The sequence below is a fragment of the Gopherus flavomarginatus genome, chromosome 5 (assembly GCF_025201925.1).
Source record: "Gopherus flavomarginatus isolate rGopFla2 chromosome 5, rGopFla2.mat.asm, whole genome shotgun sequence".
NCBI lineage: Eukaryota > Metazoa > Chordata > Testudines > Testudinidae > Gopherus > Gopherus flavomarginatus.
The window spans coordinates 156,795,068-156,813,606 of NC_066621.1; the positions used below are offsets into that span (position 1 = coordinate 156,795,068).

Sequence of the window (18,539 nt, forward strand, 5' to 3'; positions counted from 1 at the left end):
AATTTGCAAAGCAACTTAATGTCCAGGCCCCCAGTTCAGAGACAGGCCTTGTCTCAGACATGACAGGTGTCTCATTTTCAGTCTTTGGAAGAACAAGCATTGCCAGCATACTGTTATTAATGTTGCAGTAGCAGCTGAAGTTTGGGGCCCATAGTATATAGACACAGCCTAAGCCTTGAAGAGAATATCACCTACATAGCCACAGGGAGGGAGGGGAAATTGAGGCACAGAAGCATAGTGCCTTGCCCACAGTCATACAGCAGGTCAGTAACAGAGCCGGGTCTATAACCTTGATGCCCAGTCTAGTGCTCTCTCCAATACACACAGCTCTATCTCCTACGGGGGATTATAGACTCATAGACTTTAAGGTCAGAAGGGATAATCATGACCATCTAGTTGTTTGACCTCCTGCACATTGGAGGCCACAAAACCTCACCCACCCACTCTTGTAGTAGGCTCATAACCTTGGCTGAGTAACTGAAGTTCTCAAATCTTGATGTAAAGTCTTCAACTAACAGAAAATCCACCATTTTCTCTCATTTGACCCAGAAAGTGACCTGTGCCCCAGGCCGCAGAGGAAGGCAAAACCCCCTCAAGGTCTGTGCCAATCTGATCTGAGGGGAAGTCCCTTCCCAACCCCAGACATGGTGTTCATTAGACCCTGAGCACATGGGTGAGACTCACCAGCCAAATTCATCATCCTCGTGGCAAATCCCAAAGGGATGCAGTTTCCCTGCAGATCAAGCACTATCCAGACCCTGTTGGGCCAGGTTCATCCCTAATGTAAAGCCATTGACTTGACTATTTACATCTGGGCAAGTATGGGCTCGAGCCACTCAGAGGGAAAGCTCAGCCTGCTGAGAGCAGCTGAAGAAGCGAACCGGATCAAAGCCAACTCCTGCGGCACCAGAACGGATAAAAGCTGAGCTACAGAGGGGGCAGATGAAAAAGGATTATTGGGGGGGGAAAAAGAGTAAAATGACATTTGCTTCAAGTGTGAGCATTTTAATTAGAGCTCATTATTTTGCCAATAAATCTCATATTATTAGACTGAGAATTTGAGTCCGCAACAGGGTTAGAGTCTGGCAGTCAAGCACTTGGGGACGTCACGCAGTGATCACTCAGCCCTACATGGAGATACATTTTCATTATGGTTTTTGAACAGGAAGTGTCAGTTAAATGCTAGTGCAGACCTTACAAATACATGTGTAGGGTTGGGTTTTTTAAAAATTTCTTGCCAGTCTTTCTGAAATAACCTATGCCTACGCCAGAGTTACACAGCAGAAGCTTCATCTCTCACTGACATCTTGCTGGTTGTCTTGTTTCATTGTTACTGAGAGGAATGTGACACCATGAGAGAAGCGTAGCTATGTAGCCAGGCATGAGCAATATACTGATGGCGATCACCTTAGAAACATCTCTGAGGCTACCTTGCACTGGAGAGCTCTGGAATAACATGCTGATCACCTGTCTCAGAAAGGAAAGAAATCAGTCCTGCCAGGAAGCTCACTCTTTTATAAATGCTGCATTAATAAGGGCCTTGAGGACTTGCCTTAGCTCATTTATTTCAGTAATACCCAGCTGTACCTTGACAATGCAGCTCTCCGATTTTTAAAAGACAGGAGACTTTCAGTTCCTGTGAGCTATAAAATAGCCTACACTTAAGATAGTCTGATGGGGTGGACAAGGCGCTGAAGTCTCATGGTTCTGCCACACCCCGCTGCAGAAAAGAGCAGTGGAGAAGCTCCTCCAAGCTGCCTACAGTAGCTGCATGGAACACAGCCAATCAGAAAGGGGTTGCAAGGAGCAATCCCCTTCTGGGATATATCTCTCATACAGACTGTCCGTGACTCTACTGCAGGGCTGGGTCACTGAAGACTCATACAGAAAGTGCAGACACGTGTTCCGCCAAGGGGGCATGTGCGAGAGGTGAGTGCACCCCATTACAGACAGCCAATAGAAAATGTCAACAGATGAACCTATGGGAATTGGTTGTGGTGGGGAGACCATCAGCATGAAGTGACTCCTCCAAAACATGGAGAAGGAGTGTGGTCTTGTGGCTAAGATACTTGTATCTATTGGGTATCCGAGAGGTGGGCGGCTAAGATACTTGTAGCAGGGTGGTTACCCTGCTCCTGCCCTAAAGGGCTTAAACAGCCCTCGGAGGGGGCTGTGGCTGGAGAAAGCAGCTTTTAGGCTGAGCTGATTGGGGGAAGTGGCTGCAGCTGCGCCATGCCCCAAACAGACTCAATTGGCCCTATAAAGGCAGAGAAGCCAGGGGCAGCCAGGCCCGTCTCCCTGTGGCTGTAGAGGGAGACGGGCCTGGCTGCATGGAGCTAGACACAGGGTACCTGAGGGGAGCAGGGCTGGGGAAAGGCAGAGGGGCTGGGGAGCTCCTGTCTGGAAAGCCCCAGGCTGCTCCCTAGCATCGGGCTAACAGGTACTGGAGTTGCAGAGGGCAGCCCAGGGGTCAGCCAAGGGAGCAGGTCCAAACCCAACCTGGCCAGTGATGAGTGGCTGATACCGCAGTCTGCCCCAGGGTGTGGGGCTAGACAATGACTGGCAGTAGCCATATACTGAGGTGAGGTGGGGATAGTGGGTGGGGGTTCCCTGGGGAGGGGAGACCCTCAGAGAAAGGGGTTACTGCCAGGGGGGAGCACCCCATGTAAAAGGGCACCGGGTCCAGGGAGGGCCACGGGGCCCAACAGCAAGTGGTAAGGTTGCTCACCGGCCTGCAGAGGGCGCTCGGGCTGGAATTTGAGCTAATTCCCAGATGTCGCCGCAGGAGTGAGTCCACATCTCTACAATACTCCATTGGGACACAAGATGTCTGGGTTGTGTTCCCAGTTCTTCCAATGACATCCTGGGTGACTCAGGAAGTCACACAGCACCAGATTTTCAAACATGTAGCATCCACATTTGGGGCAAGATTTTCAGGAGAGTTCGGCTCCCATTTGGGGACCAAAATTAAGCTGAGCTCTTTTGAAACTACGGCCTCTCTATTGGATCCCTAAATGGGGAGCTGAACTCAGATGAAAACCTAGCCCCATATGTGGATGCAGAGCCATTTTGAGACTCTGGCCCTACACTTCTGTGTGACTCAGTTCCCCATCTCAAGAGGGTGGTGAAGCACTGGAATGGGTGACCTAGGGAGATGGTGAAATCTCCTTCCTTAGAGGTTTTTAAGGTCAGGCTTGACAAAGCCCTGGCTGGGATGATTTAGTTGGGGTTGGTCCTGCTTTGAGCAGATGGTTGGACTAGATGACCTCCTGAGGTCCCTTCCAACCCTGGTATTCTATGATTCTAAGATGGAGTAATATTTCATGTCACCAACTCTACCCCTTTGCGGGCCAGAGAGGCTAGGAAGGCACCTGGCAGGCAGGCAGCTGCTGGGAGTTATCAAACCCAACAGGACAGCACCCAGTGACCCCAAGCTACTGACAGTATAGTGGAGTGAAAGGCCCTGTGGACTATTTGCAGATCTGGGACAGGCAGGTATAGGCCTACCTAGTCAGTGAAGAGGGAGGAACCACTAAGCCCAAGCCACAAGTGTGTGCATGGGCCAACAAATGAAAGAACAGGAATAGGGGTGAGGTGAGAGGTCCTGGGGAGGTACCTGGGCTTAGGTAAGACCTTGGGTAGTAGGCCACCAGAGACCAGGAAGGCCACAACCTACAGCTGAAAACAGGCCATTTGCTTTACACTGTCGTTTCCATTTTACATTTGGAAGAATAAACAAAGCCGTGAGGCAAGAGTAAGGATTGATTTGGGCATGGCTGGTTACTCCCCAGATCAGCGAGCAGCTCACCAACCTACACTTCCCCACCTTACAGGGCCACAATGAAGAGATGCCAATTTATGTGAGGTTGCAATGGGCTTACGACGCATCACCTGCCAGGTGAGGGAACGAACTCCAATTAGTTGTGCTCTGCACAGGTAGGGGCATTAGCTAATTGACTCCTGGCCAGTGGAGGCAGAGGCAGGCCTTACAACTAAACCGAGAGAAGCTCGGATGGGGGAAGGCTGCAGAGATAACAGGTCTCTGGTGAAGAGAAGCCGTGGAACAAACAGGAGTTGCAGAAGGCAGAATCATACAGGTGCTGATTAGGCCTTTGCAGAGGTAGCCCTGAGGTAAGGCCAACAAGGGAACTATGGTGAAGTCAGAGGGATGGGCTACAGAAGGGCTCTTAGTTTGAAGGTTTGTTTGGACTTTCCTTTGGACTCTTTAGTGTTACCTTGGGGGAGGGGGCAGGCTTTCCTCTGATTTGTCCAGAGGGCCAAGCCACAGAATACCTGGAGTAGGAGCGGCGAGAAGATGAAGGCTGGGAAAGGCCATTGCAGGGCTAAGGGAGAGCCCAATAGGGAGTGTCAGAAATGAGGATCCTCTGAGAGTTGCAGCCAGAGACAAGTGGGTGCCCACATGAAGATGCACAGTTACCTGGATGCTAAGGCTCTAAGGTGAGGGGAGCCATGGAAGGACCTAGCTGATAGTCTGGCGGTGGGACAGTCTGCTCCTTTGGATCGTTGACTAGCTGGGTATGTGAGCGTCACATCACTGTATGAAGAAAACTTGAGCAGTTCATATTTGACTGCCTCTGTGTGCTCTTTGTATACGTCATCACATCCAGTGTTCAGATAAATCTTCTCGCTGAGCAGGAGAGAGGTTGATTGTAAGACTGGGTATCACAACGCGTGTTTTCTTGGGCTGCTATTTCCCCCCAGCAAAGCTGATATAATAATAGTAATACTTTTCATCCAAAAGCTTTACAAACCAAGGCCCCATACTGCAAACATTTAGCGTGTGTAACATTGTGCACCTGACTTCCATGAGCACTACTAATACAGAGAGAGGAGTGGCAAAGAGTCCTGTGGCACCTTATAGACTAACAGAAGTATTAGAGCGTAAGCTTTTGTGGGTGAACACTCACTTCGTCAGACGCATGTTAGTCTCCAGCCTCATTTATTCTGTCCCCTCAACTTCTCTTTGCAGGAGGTATCATAAAAGCCTTTTGCAGAGGGGAAAACTAGTGTCTCAGTGACTTGAATAATGTCGCACAGGAAGCAGGAGTGCCAAGACAACTATTCAAGACTTAACATCCAGCGCCCAGCAATAATCTTTATACAATACTCCCCTCTTAACACAGCGTGGAAAGAGAATTATGTTTTATGGACTAGCTTCTTCAGTGTCCCTGTCTGTGGTGGGCAAAAACTGCAAGTCCAAATAATAAATTATACTAGACTCCCCTGGAGAAAAATGCACAAACATCCACTCAGTGGGGACTTAGCTTGCTTTATCATTTGACTTCAACCTCCCAGGTAGACGTAACTAGTAACCTGCTCCCTGAAGCCTCTTTGTCAGACTGCCTAGTAGATGCCCTCAGGCAACGTCACTCAGTTCTTTAGGGGAGACTGAAATGTTAGACCAGAAGGGAAGACAAGAGAATCTCACTTTCAGCTGGAATTCTTCTCAACCCCATTTCAACTGCAACCCCTTCATCCGAGAGCTGAAAGACCACTTCTCCCACAGCTGTCTCACTGCTTGTGGTGGATATTTCACAATGAATGCGTTTTTCTCTTACACTCAGAAAACCTGATGGAATAGCACCGATAATGCTTTGGAAAAAACACAGATTGAACAAAGACAGTCACGGGCCCACAAAGTCAACTAATACCAAGCATCATTAAGTGGCAGGTATGTTGCTTTCTTATCTGCTGGTTATTCAGTCGATCATTGATTTACTGGAATGCCAGAACTGAATTGAAATGATGCTCTTACCTGTCTCCTAGTGCTGACCCAGTTAATAGGAGCTGGGCTGTAAGTGAGAGTGAAAAGCAGCATATAGGACCCTGGGCTGAAGCCCTTACACATGCGAGTAGTTCACTGCTAGACTGAAAACTCAGGCTGGAATTGTCTCTTTACAATATGAACGTACAAAGCCTAGAACAATGGGACCCTAATCCCTGACTGGAGCTCCAGGCACTAGTGTTAATATCAACACATTTATTTTTCCCAGCTATGATTATTAATGGCAGAGCAGCCAATTAATCTCTCTCCTTTTCTTGTGTGCAAGACAAAAACCTGAAGCACCCCCACAAATGGCAAAGCATTGTAAATATCAGAGAACAGAAATCAAAGGGATCTCCTGAGCTACTGCACCTAGGGGCAAGTTCATCACTGCCTGGGGCACAATGCTGTCATGCCTGCTAGTGAAAAGTTTTGCTGTCTCCCGCGCGCTTTATATGGGGGCAGACCCATTGCCTTCAATGCCATTACCTCTGATCTCCAGTGGTGTAAGTGAAACCAAAATTAGGTCCCCTCTCTCTCCACTAAAATGCTGTCTGAAGTGCGTCTCAATCTTATCTGTTCCTTTTCAGGCAACAGAGAGACCTACCTAGGCCTGGTAGGGAACCTGATACCAGGAGAGTACTACGTGTGGTAGGTAAGAAACCTAGGGAACGCAAGGTTGGTGTATTAAACAGTATCCTCTCTTTTTTGAACAACAATTCAATTATTTGTTAGGAAGAAAAGACGACGTCTAATCCTGTTTAACCCTCTTTGTCTTTGGCATTAGTTTCCTAAGCTTTTAGTGGAATGAAAATGCATTCTGAGAACACTGTAGCCTGCCAGTGTTTCCTGCTGATCGTTGACTAGCTGGGTATGTGAGCATCACTTCACAGTGTTTCCTGCCGTCTCCTACAGCCTAGGGATCTGGGTGTGTGGAACAGCATGAGGATTTCTTTGTCAATCAGTTTCCAGGCTCCATGTTTCAAGCTCAACTCTTGGTGATTTCCTTTTCATTTGGGTGAAAGATAATTGATTAATAACTCCGTTTTCCCACTATGCTGTTTCTTTTCATCTCCTTCTTCCCGCTGCTGCCTGCTTCTTGTTCCATAAATGCTTTGTGCATTTCTCTTCTCCTTCCAGAAACTTTAAAACCAATTTCAATCCAGTCTAATGTTTCTTTGTTTGTCTGAGTATTTGCCATCTGCTGTGATTGAGTAAATAGTATACTTTGTCGTTGTGTTCCTAATCAATATGTGCAACACTACTTAGCAACCTTTCTTATTAAACACTCTCCCTCTGCTAAAATTTAATCATGGTTCTAGTTTCCAAACATAAATCGTATACATTAATAACCAATACCTTTTGGCTAGTTATTTATTGGATACGCTGGGAGGCGATTGGGATATTCATTCATTCCCAGTCAGAGACTGACCGTGATTCATAGAGTCTTATAGATCATAGATTCATAGACTCTGGGACTGGAAGAGACCTCGAGAGGTCATCGAGTCCAGTCCCCTGCCCTCATGGCAGGACCAAATACTGTCTAGACCATCCCTGACAGACATTTATCTAACCTACTCTGAAATATCTCCAGAGATGGAGATTCCACAACCTCCCTAGGCAATTTATTCCAGTGTTTAACCACCCTGACAGTTAGGAACTTTTTCCTAATGTCCAACCTAAATCTCCCTTGCTGCAGTTTAAGCCCATTGCTTCTTGTTCTATCATTAGAGGCTAAGGTGAACAAGTTTTCTCCCTCCTCCTGATGACACCCTTTTAGATACCTGAAAACTGCTATTATGTCCCCTCTCAGTCTTCTCTTTTCCAAACTAAATAAACCCAATTCTTTCAGCCTTCCTTCATAGGTCATGTTCTCAAGACCTTTAATCATTCTTGTTGCTCTTCTCTGGACCCTCTCCAATTTCTCCACATCTTTCTTGAAATGCGGTGCCCAGAACTGGACACAATACTCCAGTTGAGGCCTAACCAGCGCAGAGTAGAGTGGAAGAATGACTTCTCGTGTCTTGTTTACAACACACCTGTTAATGCATCCCAGAATCACGTTTGTTTTTTTTACAACAGTATCACACTGTTGACTCATATTTAGCTTGTGGTCCACTATGACCCCTAGATCTCTTTCTGCCATACTCCTTCCTATGGAGTCTCTTCCCATTCTGTATGTGTGAAACTGATTGTTCCTTCCTAAATGGAGCACTTTGCATTTGTTTTTATTGAACTTCATCCGATTTACCTCAGACCATTTCTCCAATTTGTCCAGATCATTTTGAATTTTGACCCTGTCCTTCAAAGCAGTTGCAATCCCTCCCAGTTTGGTATTGTCTGCAAACTTAATAAGCGTACTTCCTATGCCAACATCTAAGTCGTTGATGAAGATATTGAACAGAACCGATCCCAAAACAGACCCCTGCGGAACCCCACTTGTTATACCTTTCCAGCAGGATTGGGAGCCACTAATAACTACTCTCTGAGTACGGTTATCCAGCCAGTTATGCACCCACCTTATAGTAGCCTCATCTAAATTTTACTTGCCTAGTTTATCGATAAGGATATCATGTAAGACCGTATCAAATGCCTTACTAAAGTCTAGGTATACCACATCCACCGCTTCTCCCTTAGCCACAAGGCTCGTTATCCTATCAAAGAAAGCTATCAGATTGGTTTGACACAGTTTGTTCTTTACAAATCCATGCTGGCTATTCCCTAGCACCTTACCACCTTCCAAGTGTTTGCAGATCATTTCTTTAATTACTTGATACCCTTATGCTGAGTAGTATTTTTTTTTACAAACCATCCATTGATTTCAGTGGACTACCTGTGGTGTTAGAGGTGATTCCGCATTATTAAGTGTATTATAATCTGGCAACCACTGTTCATTGCTGATATGGCCTCAGTAACTAGTTATGGCTATTTTAGTGCAACTACAAGACACGAGTAGTATACAAAAAAGATTTCTCATACAGCACTTGTGGCTAAAATCCAAACCAAGAGGAAGAAGGCGAGGAATGACGTTGATAATCCTAGGAACAGCATGTCTATGTGGAGCGAAGGGCCTAAAATTATTAATGTGATTTGTATTGATGTAACAGGTGGGCTATTTCATTAGAAGAAGCTTTTCTTCTAATGAGAAAGGATGAATCCATTTATTCTGCATGAATCTAACAGTCCTAGATAATGGCACACAAGTTAAATTCATTCCTCTATGTCTTCAAATGCATTGTGAAACATACGCCTCGAATGCAATATCTATCTATAACATTTGGGAAGCTTAACAGAATTGATCTTGAAATGTTGCGTTCCTCCTCCTAGTTTCTTGTCTCCTTCTTACACTTTTTAAGAAGGATATTCTGTTGTTGGGGAAGCAGAAACCCAGAACACAGCATGAATGGCTTTTAAAGATGGATTTGAGCAGAGGGGAAGGTTCTGTGTACAAATAAACTGTGAAAAAATGGAATAGTTGGAGACTCTTATTACACAAATGTGCAGCACTTCGAACAATGGGTTCCTGAGTAGAGTTGGGCCAATAAGTTATTTTTCATTTTGTTGACAATTTCATAAACTCAAACAAATCATTTTGGGTCAGACAAAACATGAAAAATTGTAAAAATTTTGGTAAACCAAAAAAGAAGAAAAATTAATTTCTGGTGGAATAAAATAAAATATTGAAAACTTAATTTTCTTTATTGAACTTGTTAAAAATAAAATTAAAGGACATTTTGAAGCAAAACATCGTGTCAATCTGAAAAATCAAAATGATTTGTTTTGAAAATGTCAAGGGGAAACATTTCCATTTGTTCTGATTTTTTGTTTGTTTTTCTTTTGTAGATGAACAATTCAGTGATACTGATACATTTGTAAAACATTTCCATGTCACCAACTCTGCGTTTTTCATACACAAAAATATGGTAAATATTCATTCAGTTCTTAACCCCAGTGGCTGCTTGGGGCTTCTGAGTGCTCATGCAATGCAAATAATATATAATAACTGTATAAGTGAATGTTAAACCACTACAGAAGATGGCAAGAGAACTTTACTAGACACAGAGCAGATGGTTATGAGGGTGAGTGTTTCAGACAGTTCACTGAAGAACCAGAGAATTATAATTGTTCTGTATAATTTGAGGTTCTGAGGTATTCCCATAATATAATTGAGCATCAGGACCCCATTGTACTGGACTCAATTTGAATTTTTTCTGCACCATCAAATGTTTCTTAAGATATATCTCCACTGCAATTAAAAACCAGTGGCTAGCCCATGCCAACTGACTCAGGCTTGTTGGACTCAGGCCAAGGGGCTGTTGAATTGCAGTGTACACATTCAGGCTCAGGCAGGAACCCAGGCTCTAGGACCTCACAAAGTGGGAAGGTCCCAGTGCTCGGGCTGCAGCCCAAGCCTGAATGTCTACACCGCAATGAAACAGTCCCAGGCCCCGTGAGCCCGAGTTGACGGCACAGGCCAGCCACAGGTGTCTAACTGCAGTGGAGACCTACCCTTAAGGCACAGACATGTCTACCTTGCAGTGTTTGAATAACATAAGTTGTTGGCCTATTGCTCAAACCACTAGGGGTGGCCCTAGCAGGAGTTGAATCTGTAGCTAGCATAGCTCTGAGTCACTGGAACACATTGGCCACTCACCTCATGAAGGGACAGTCTCCGAGACAGGATGGGAGCTCTACAGAAGAAGGGGAGAGAGCAGTGCTTCATTTGTGCCAGGGCTTGCCAGGGCTGAACTCCAGCACCTCTAGACATGGCAGTTCATAGCCTGGCACTTCTGGGCTTGCTGCATCCATTATGAATGTACAAAAATTGCTTGACCCCGCCCCCCAGCACCTAATTGCTTATTCTGGCACCTCTTTCAAATTAAACATGGGTGAGAGAGAAAAAACCCAGAATTTTTTTTTATTTTAAATATTAAACTGAGAAGAAACAAATGGACAAAATTACAGAAGCAACCAAGAAAATCCTTGCCACTGAATTAAATGGCTTATCTGCTAATTTATTGAAGCATTAATAGTAGGGATGACCAAAAATGCAATTGTTTTTGGTGGGAAATGTCCCTTTTGGGTTTTTTTTTAAATGAAAAACCAAAACTGAAACTCAAAATTTTTAAGTTTTCAAACCATTTTTGGTTTAAACAAAAATTGGTTTGTAGTCAACATTTGCAAAGTGTTGAAAAATGAACAACTGAAAATTTTGGCTGAAAATGGGAAACGTGTCATGAAAAATGTGAGGTGTCTGGATTCTGGCTTTTCAATGGTTAGCAAAAAAAAAAAAAAGAAAATGAACAGAAAATGTTTTCTTTGGTCACAATGATATTTTCCATTCAAAAAGAAATGTTGTTGACCAGTTCAAATTAGAAAGCCTCACCTGCCTGTTTCTACATTATCTTTAGCAGGGCTTAAACGCTTCTGAAAAAGGTCTCCCCTACTATCTCAACTCATCCACTGTTCGATGCAATTACCTATAATCTCTCATCCCCCAAATATTAAAATCTTCTTTTTCATTCAACAGACATGACCAGTCAACTCACATGCTGCAGATAGACCAGGTAACCCATCAACCTTTTTTATTAAAAAAATTCCCACAACAATCTTCAATTTAACTAGCAAAAAATGCCTCCTGCAAACTGGCCATTCTGTAGTAACATAACTACATTTCCCAGAAGGCGATGGCCATGGTTCAAAGTTGAATGTACACAACCCAGAATAAGTTCCCCTAGCTTCTTGTCCTTATTACAGGGAGTTCTAGGCTTTAAAATGGATATCTCAGGTAAAGAGCAACTCCCTCTTTCACTGATCCTATCTTAGTGTGTAAAGCAGAGATCATGATGATGTACCAAACAATCACTTTATTCACCAGCAGTATTAGCAATCCCAAGTGTTCACATCTCATCAAACACCCCTAATCATGAGGACTTTTGGGGGGGATGGGGATTGCCTTCTGGCTTCTGAAGGTACACTCTGGTCATAGTTCCAAGCTTTTCTCTCCAAGCATGTGGACGAGAAATGTACTTTGTTTTAATTGAAGTTGAGATTCTGATGCAATCAATTGACTCTCAGAGCTGGGGCTTGGAGAAAATCACCAAATATCACAAGCCTCATGATTAAATCATGAGCCTTGGCCTCACTTCACCAATGCTCTCTGCATTATGTTGTGGAGTTTTAAGGAGACGTAAAGGTGAACAATATGGACTTCGTGGATTTTGTCAGGCGCTTCTCCCATGCATGAAGGACAGCTCAAACTAAATGTCATATCTAATCCTGTGTTGCTGTTTTTTTAACAGAAAAACAAAGACTATTCTTCCACCTCCTAATTAGTAATGATTAGAATTTGCATAATCATACTTAGCATTTAGAACTTTTTCATCTCTTGAGTATTTGAGTACCTCACGAGCTGCAATGAATTCGCCATTGAGGTGTCCATGGAGGTTAAGTAAAGTGCTCAAGAACACACAGCAAGTCTGTGGCAGAGAACAACCCAGGATTCCTGAGCCCCAATCCTATGCCCTATTTCATGCACCACACTGCCTCCTTAGCATGTTGTGCTGCAGAGAAGAACACATTCAGTGCGTATTTTGCCCGTGTGGACAAGAGCAAGAGCAAAGTGGTGTGAGATTAGAAGGAAAAACAACAATGAAGAGTAACTAAACCATGCATAGAACTTCAACTGTTGTGTCACCTGTGCTATGTTACAGTAGGATCATTGTACCAGTATAGACATAACCAGTATTTCCCTTAAACAAAGATTATGGGCCTTATCAATGCGGAGTGATTTCTTTTCTTGCTTTCCTCATTCCTGCAATATGACTATATCAAACGTAACCTGATATGATTTATCCTGGACTGCAGATTGCATTCTCTTGGCTTGTCTATATTTAGAGATGCATCCATTTTTTAGATAGTGTTTTAAGCATTCCAGTCTAGACTGAACTGATACCAGAGTTGTTTGTCCATATTGCAGGTACAATGAAATGTATTCTTCTATTAAATATTAAAACCAGACCGCGTGCAGATTAATGACTTGGAAGCGTCCATCTGGCAAATCAAATTACTGAGAATATTGGACAGTTCAAACTCCACAATGAATGATTATATCAACTCTGCTTGTAGGCAGGAGAGAGGGGAAAACAGAGCGGGTTGAGTGGTGAATGGACTGTGAATGCCTAGTCTTAGACCCTGAAAGGCTTGTTATATTGTACACATCATTATCCATTTGTAAAGTTGAGTATTTTGTTACAAATATACATAGTCAGGCCCTGATGCAGCAAGGTACTGAAGCAACATTCTCCCATGAAAGTTAGATAAAGCTTCCATTGACTTCAATGAGGCTAGGATTTCACCCTACCTATTTAGTTCCCAGTTCCCATATTAGTTATTAATCTAGTCACATACTCGCTAGTTACCCTGTTTTAATTGTGAACAGTCTACCTCCAATTTAGGGGTCATGGCAGCTAGTGCACAACTTCGGCAGCTTTCAGGGTTACCCTGGCCTGCATCACGGCCAAGCCATGCTCAGAAGCCCCTGGAAGTGAAGTAGTGTATGGGGGAAAGGATAATGCAGTGGTTTGCACATTGGCCTGCTAAACCCAGGGTTGTGAGCTCGATCCTTGAGAGGGCTATTTAGGGATCTGGGGCAAATAGCTGTCTGGAGATTGGTTTCCCCTTTGAGCAGGGGGTTGGACTAAATGACTTTCTAAGGTCACTTCCAACCCTGATATTCTAAAACATATTAGCAGCAAAGAATCCTGTGGCATCTTATAGACTAACAGACATTTTGGAGCATGAGCTTTCGTGGGTGAATACCCACTTTGTCACATGCATGTAGTGGAAATTTCCAGGGGCAGGTATACATGTGCAAGCAAGCTAGAGATAACGAGGTTAGTTCAATCAGGGACGATGAGTCCCTGTTCTAGCAGTTCAGGTGTGAAAACCAAGGGAGGAGAAACTGGTTTTGTAGTTGGCAAGCCATTCACAGTCTTTGTTTAATCCTGAGCTGATGGTGTCAAATTTGCAGATGAACTGAAGCTCAGCAGTTTCTCTTTGAAGTCTCGTCCTGAAGTTTTTTTGCTGCAGGATGGCCACCTTAAGATGTGCTATAGTGTGGCCAGGGAGGCTGAAGTGTTCTGCTGCAGGTTTTTGTATATTGCCATTTCTAATATCTGATTTGTGTCCATTTATCCTTTTCCGTAGAGACTGTCCAGTTTCGCCAATGTACATAGCAGAGGGGCATTGCTGGCATAGGATGGCGTATATTACATTGGTGAAAGCAGCAAAGAATCCTGTGGCACCTTATAGACTAGCAGACGTTTTGGAGCATGAGCTTTCGTGGGTGAATACCCACTTCCTCAGATGCATGTAGTGGAAATTTCCAGGGGCAGGTATATATATGCAAGCAAGCTAGAGATAATGAGGTCAGTTCAATCAGTGAGGATGAGGCCCTGTTCTAGCAGTTGAGGTGTGAAAACCAAGAGAGGAGAAACTGGTTCTGTAGTTGGCAAGCCATTCACAGTCTTTGTTCAATCCTGAGCTGATGGTGTCAAATTTGCAGATGAACTGAAGCTCAGCAGTTTCTCTTTGAAGTCTCGTCCTGAAGTTTTTTTGCTGCAGGATGGCCATCTTAAGGTCTGCTATAGTGTGGCCAGGGAGATTGAAGTGCTCTCCTACAGGTTTTTGTATATTGCCATTCCTAATGTCTGATTTGTGTCCATTTATCCTTTTCCGTAGAGACTGTCCAGTTTGGCCGATGTACATAGCAGAGGGGCATTGCTGGCATATGATGGCATATATTACATTGGTGGACGTGCAGGTGAATGAACCAGTGATGGTGTGGCTGATCTGGTTAGGTTCTGTGATGGTGTCGCTGGTGTAGATATGTGGGCAGAGTTGGCGTCGAGGTTTGTTGCATGGATTGGTTCCTGAGCTAGAGTTATTATGGTGCGGTGTGCAGTTACTGGTGAGAATATGTTTCAGGTTGGCAGGTTGTCTGTGGGCAAGGACTGGCCTGCCACCCAAGGCCTGTGAAAGTGTGGGATCATTGTCCAGGATGGGTTGTAGATCCTTGATGATGCGTTGGAGGGGTTTTAGCTGGGGGCTGTATGTGATGGCCAGTGGAGTCCTGTTGGTTTCTTTCTTGGGTTTGTCTTGCAGTAGGAGGCTTCTGGGTACACGTCTGGCTCTGTTGATCTGTTTCCTTATTCAGGACCAGACTTCAAAGAGAAACTGCTGAGCTTCACTTCATCTGCAAATTTGACACCATCAGCTCAGGATTGAACAAAGACTGTGAATGGCTTGCCAACTACAGAACCAGTTTCTCCTCTCTTGGTTTTCACACCTCAACTGCTAGAACAGGGCCTCATCCTCCCTGATTGAACTGACCTCGTTATCTCTAACTTGCTTGCTAGCATATATATACCTGCCCCTGGAAATTTCCACTACATGCATCTGAGGAAGTGGGTATTCACCCTCGAAAGCTCATGCTCCAAAACGTCTGTTAGTCTATAAGATGCCACAGGATTCTTTGCTGCTTTTACAGATCCAGACTAACACGGCTACCCCTCTGATACATTACATTGGTGGACATGCAGGTGAATGAACCGGTGATGGTGTGGCTGATCTGTTTACCATCACCGGTTCATTCACCTGCACGTCCACCAATGTAATATACGCCATCCTATGCCAGCAATGCCCCTCTGCTATGTACATCAGCCAAACTGGACAGTCTCTATGGAAAAGGATAAATGGACACAAATCAGATATTAGGAATGGCAATATACAAAAACCTGTAGGAGAACACTTCAACCTCCCTGGCCACACTATAGCAGACCTTAAGATGGCCATCCTGCAGCAAAAAAACTTCAGGATCAGACTTCAAAGAGAAACTGCTGAGCTTCAGTTCATCTGCAAATTTGACACCATCAGCTCAGGATTAAACAAAGACTGTGAATGGCTTGCCAACTACAAAACCAGTTTCTCCTCCTTTGGTTTTCACACCTGAACTGCTAGAACAGGGACTCATCCTCCCTGACTGAACTAACCTCGTTATCTCTAGCTTGCTTGCATATGTATACCTGCCCCTGGAAATTTCCACTACATGCATGTGACAAAGTGGGTATTCACCCACAAAAGCTCATGATCCAAAATGTCTGTTAGTCTATAAGGTGCCACAGGATTCTTTGCTGCTTTTACAGATCCAGACTAACACGGTGTCCCCTCTGATACTTAAAACATATTAGTTTTTAAAAATAAATTTTTGCCAGATACTTCCCTGCAAAATGACAAGCAGATGAAATATTTGAGCAAGAAGTGGATCTGGCCAAAATAATCCTCCAGAAGCTTTCAATACCTTTGAATTTTTACTGAGAACAATGAGCTCAAACCATGCAAAACAAATTTGGGACAAATATTAGTGGGGGCAAGGGGCAGAGTCTCCAGTTTCCCCCAGTCCTAGTACAACCCTCACCAACTTGTGAATGTTTTCACCCTGATTTTTCATTTCCCCACCATTTTGGGTATTATGACGGGCAATGCTTTAGAATGCTTTCAGGTACAATTAGGGGAAAATAACACCTAAACTTTCTCCACTGCTTCTCAAGTGCAGCCTCAGAAGATAAGGGTTCTCATTTGGAAGGCTGACCCTTTGAGCTAGGTAACACAATACAAGGACCGTTAATCAGAAAAAAACAGATACGTTTTTCAAAAACATAAGGCCCATTTTCTCCCACAAAAATGTGCACACACATTTGAATATGCAAACATCTCTTTGCTCTCCAAGGTAGGTTTTGCAGGTGCAACTGAAAGCAGCACATATACAAATGAAGTGTTGATGGGTGCAGGTTGGGTGCCTAGTTTTGGAAACTTTGCCCTGCAGTCTCTCTCACTTAAGCTCTTGTTATCTACAACCCTCACTACAAGGACTATAGAAACAAGTTTTATTCCATAAATATTACAGCACTAGTAGTTTGCTCCATCTGAATCTGGGTGAAGTTTAAAAACAGCAACAGGTGTAGAAAAGTGGTAAATCTTGGCTTACAGCTTTAAAACAAATTGTTGAACCTATTTGTGGCATTTCACGATTAAATACTCCATGTTAGCTTCAGATCTAGTGTTCCATAATCAGCATAACAGACGATCTAAAAGACATGACAAAATGGCATGCCTTAAGTTAAAAGTGATGAAAGAAAAACGTACATTGTGAAATATTCTTTTTTTTTAAAGGAAAAAATATACAAAAGCAAACAATCCTTTTGAAAGGCTTAAAAATATTCTTTTTTCTAGGAAACTGAAGTTCAGATGATTTTATTTCCCACCTTGCCCTGGTATGCTTCATGCTGGATTGTTTTCTATTAAGCTTCTAACTGGAGAAATGCTCCAGTCCCTTTGGGACTTAAAATGCCATTTCATACTTACTGTATTTGGGGAACTTTATCTCCTTACAAAAGATTTGCTGTGCCTAGCAAATGAGGTTTAGATTCCACTATGGATAAAATACTTGTTACAATATGTTGTATTAATTTAGGTGGAGTAAACTACCCAAAGGTGTTAACACAACTCAGCGTCTGTCCAACACTAATCACTGTCAAACAAGGTCCGGTGTTTGGCATACAGAGACCTTAGCCAGCTTAGTACCATGGCAAACAAACCATTACAAATCCTTTATACCTTTTATTAAAGATACCGAAAAGCAGGAAAAACAATTAAAAGTTAGAAATGTAAGATATTAAGCAAGCCTTTGATTTTAACAATATTTCTTGTTCCCTTTAGCTGGAGAGAGTTTTAAAAGGAAAGCCCCCTTGTTTGACAGTCTCTTAGATGGTAATGACTGCCCTTGTGGGGGGAAAAGAGAAGAAGTTAGTTGAGATGGGCTGGAGACGTCGTTGGTGCTGTTGTTAAAGTCCAATCCCATTTCATCTCAGATGGTGTTTGGGTTTCAGCCAGAGCTTGTATGGGTGGTGATGTTATGTGGAATCCTCTCACTGGATTGATCTGCTGAGACATCTCTCAGGATTAGGATGGAAAAAGCCCAGGGTTCCAGGAGATAGTGGGGGGTAGCAGCCATGATGGTGGAGTTCGCTCCGTAACTCCCGTTTGTTGTTCTCTACTTCTCCTCACCAAAGTCTCTTTCTTTTAGGACCCACAAAAGGAATGGCGAGTGGAGTAGGCTGTGCCCTGGTTACTTTCTCCACCACTTAGTCTAGTTTCCAGCACGCCAATTTTTGTTCATTAATTTCCGATTCCCCATTTTCTATTTTTACCAAGCATGATTTTAACCTACTCCTTGCACTGTAGCAGTTGGCTTTTCGGTTTTGGACTCATTCCGTTTTTCTCTCTTTTTCATACCTTTTTCCATCAACATAGGTTATTTTAGCTTATTGTGACATCTTCTCAGCTTTCACACACTTTTACAGCTGAGCTCACAATTAAAGTAAACTGATAGGCCGAATTATCACAAAACCACCTTATCCCAATCGGACACCCGAGCCGGAGCCAAACAGGAATGAGGTTGGAGGAGTAATAACGGCAGTCCAGTGGGTAAGAGTGAATGTATATTAAACAAACATCTGTCAGGGGAGGTCTCGTGCCTCAGCCCTGGAGCATGGACTAAATTAATTCTTGAAGTCCCTTCCAGCCCTACAATGTACAGCCCTGTCTCTATCATTCTGAAGAGGGTCAGTAAGATTCCAGAAGCCAATGAGTTGCCGAGAGTTGAAAGGCTATTGCTTATTCTGCAAAAGCACCC

The 18,539-nt window shown here is 43.8% G+C and overlaps 1 protein-coding gene across 1 annotated transcript in view; it reads left to right on the top strand.

Moving 5' to 3' along the window:
• The window catches only part of LOC127051823 (uncharacterized), a 211,168-nt gene extending 195,826 nt beyond the window's left edge, over positions 1 to 15,342 (top strand). The window contains exon 2 of the mRNA XM_050954710.1: positions 15,306 to 15,342. The gene's annotated coding sequence lies outside the window, so the exon portion shown is untranslated. The remainder of the gene's footprint in view (positions 1 to 15,305) is intronic.
• The last annotated feature ends 3,197 nt before the right edge of the window (positions 15,343 to 18,539 follow it).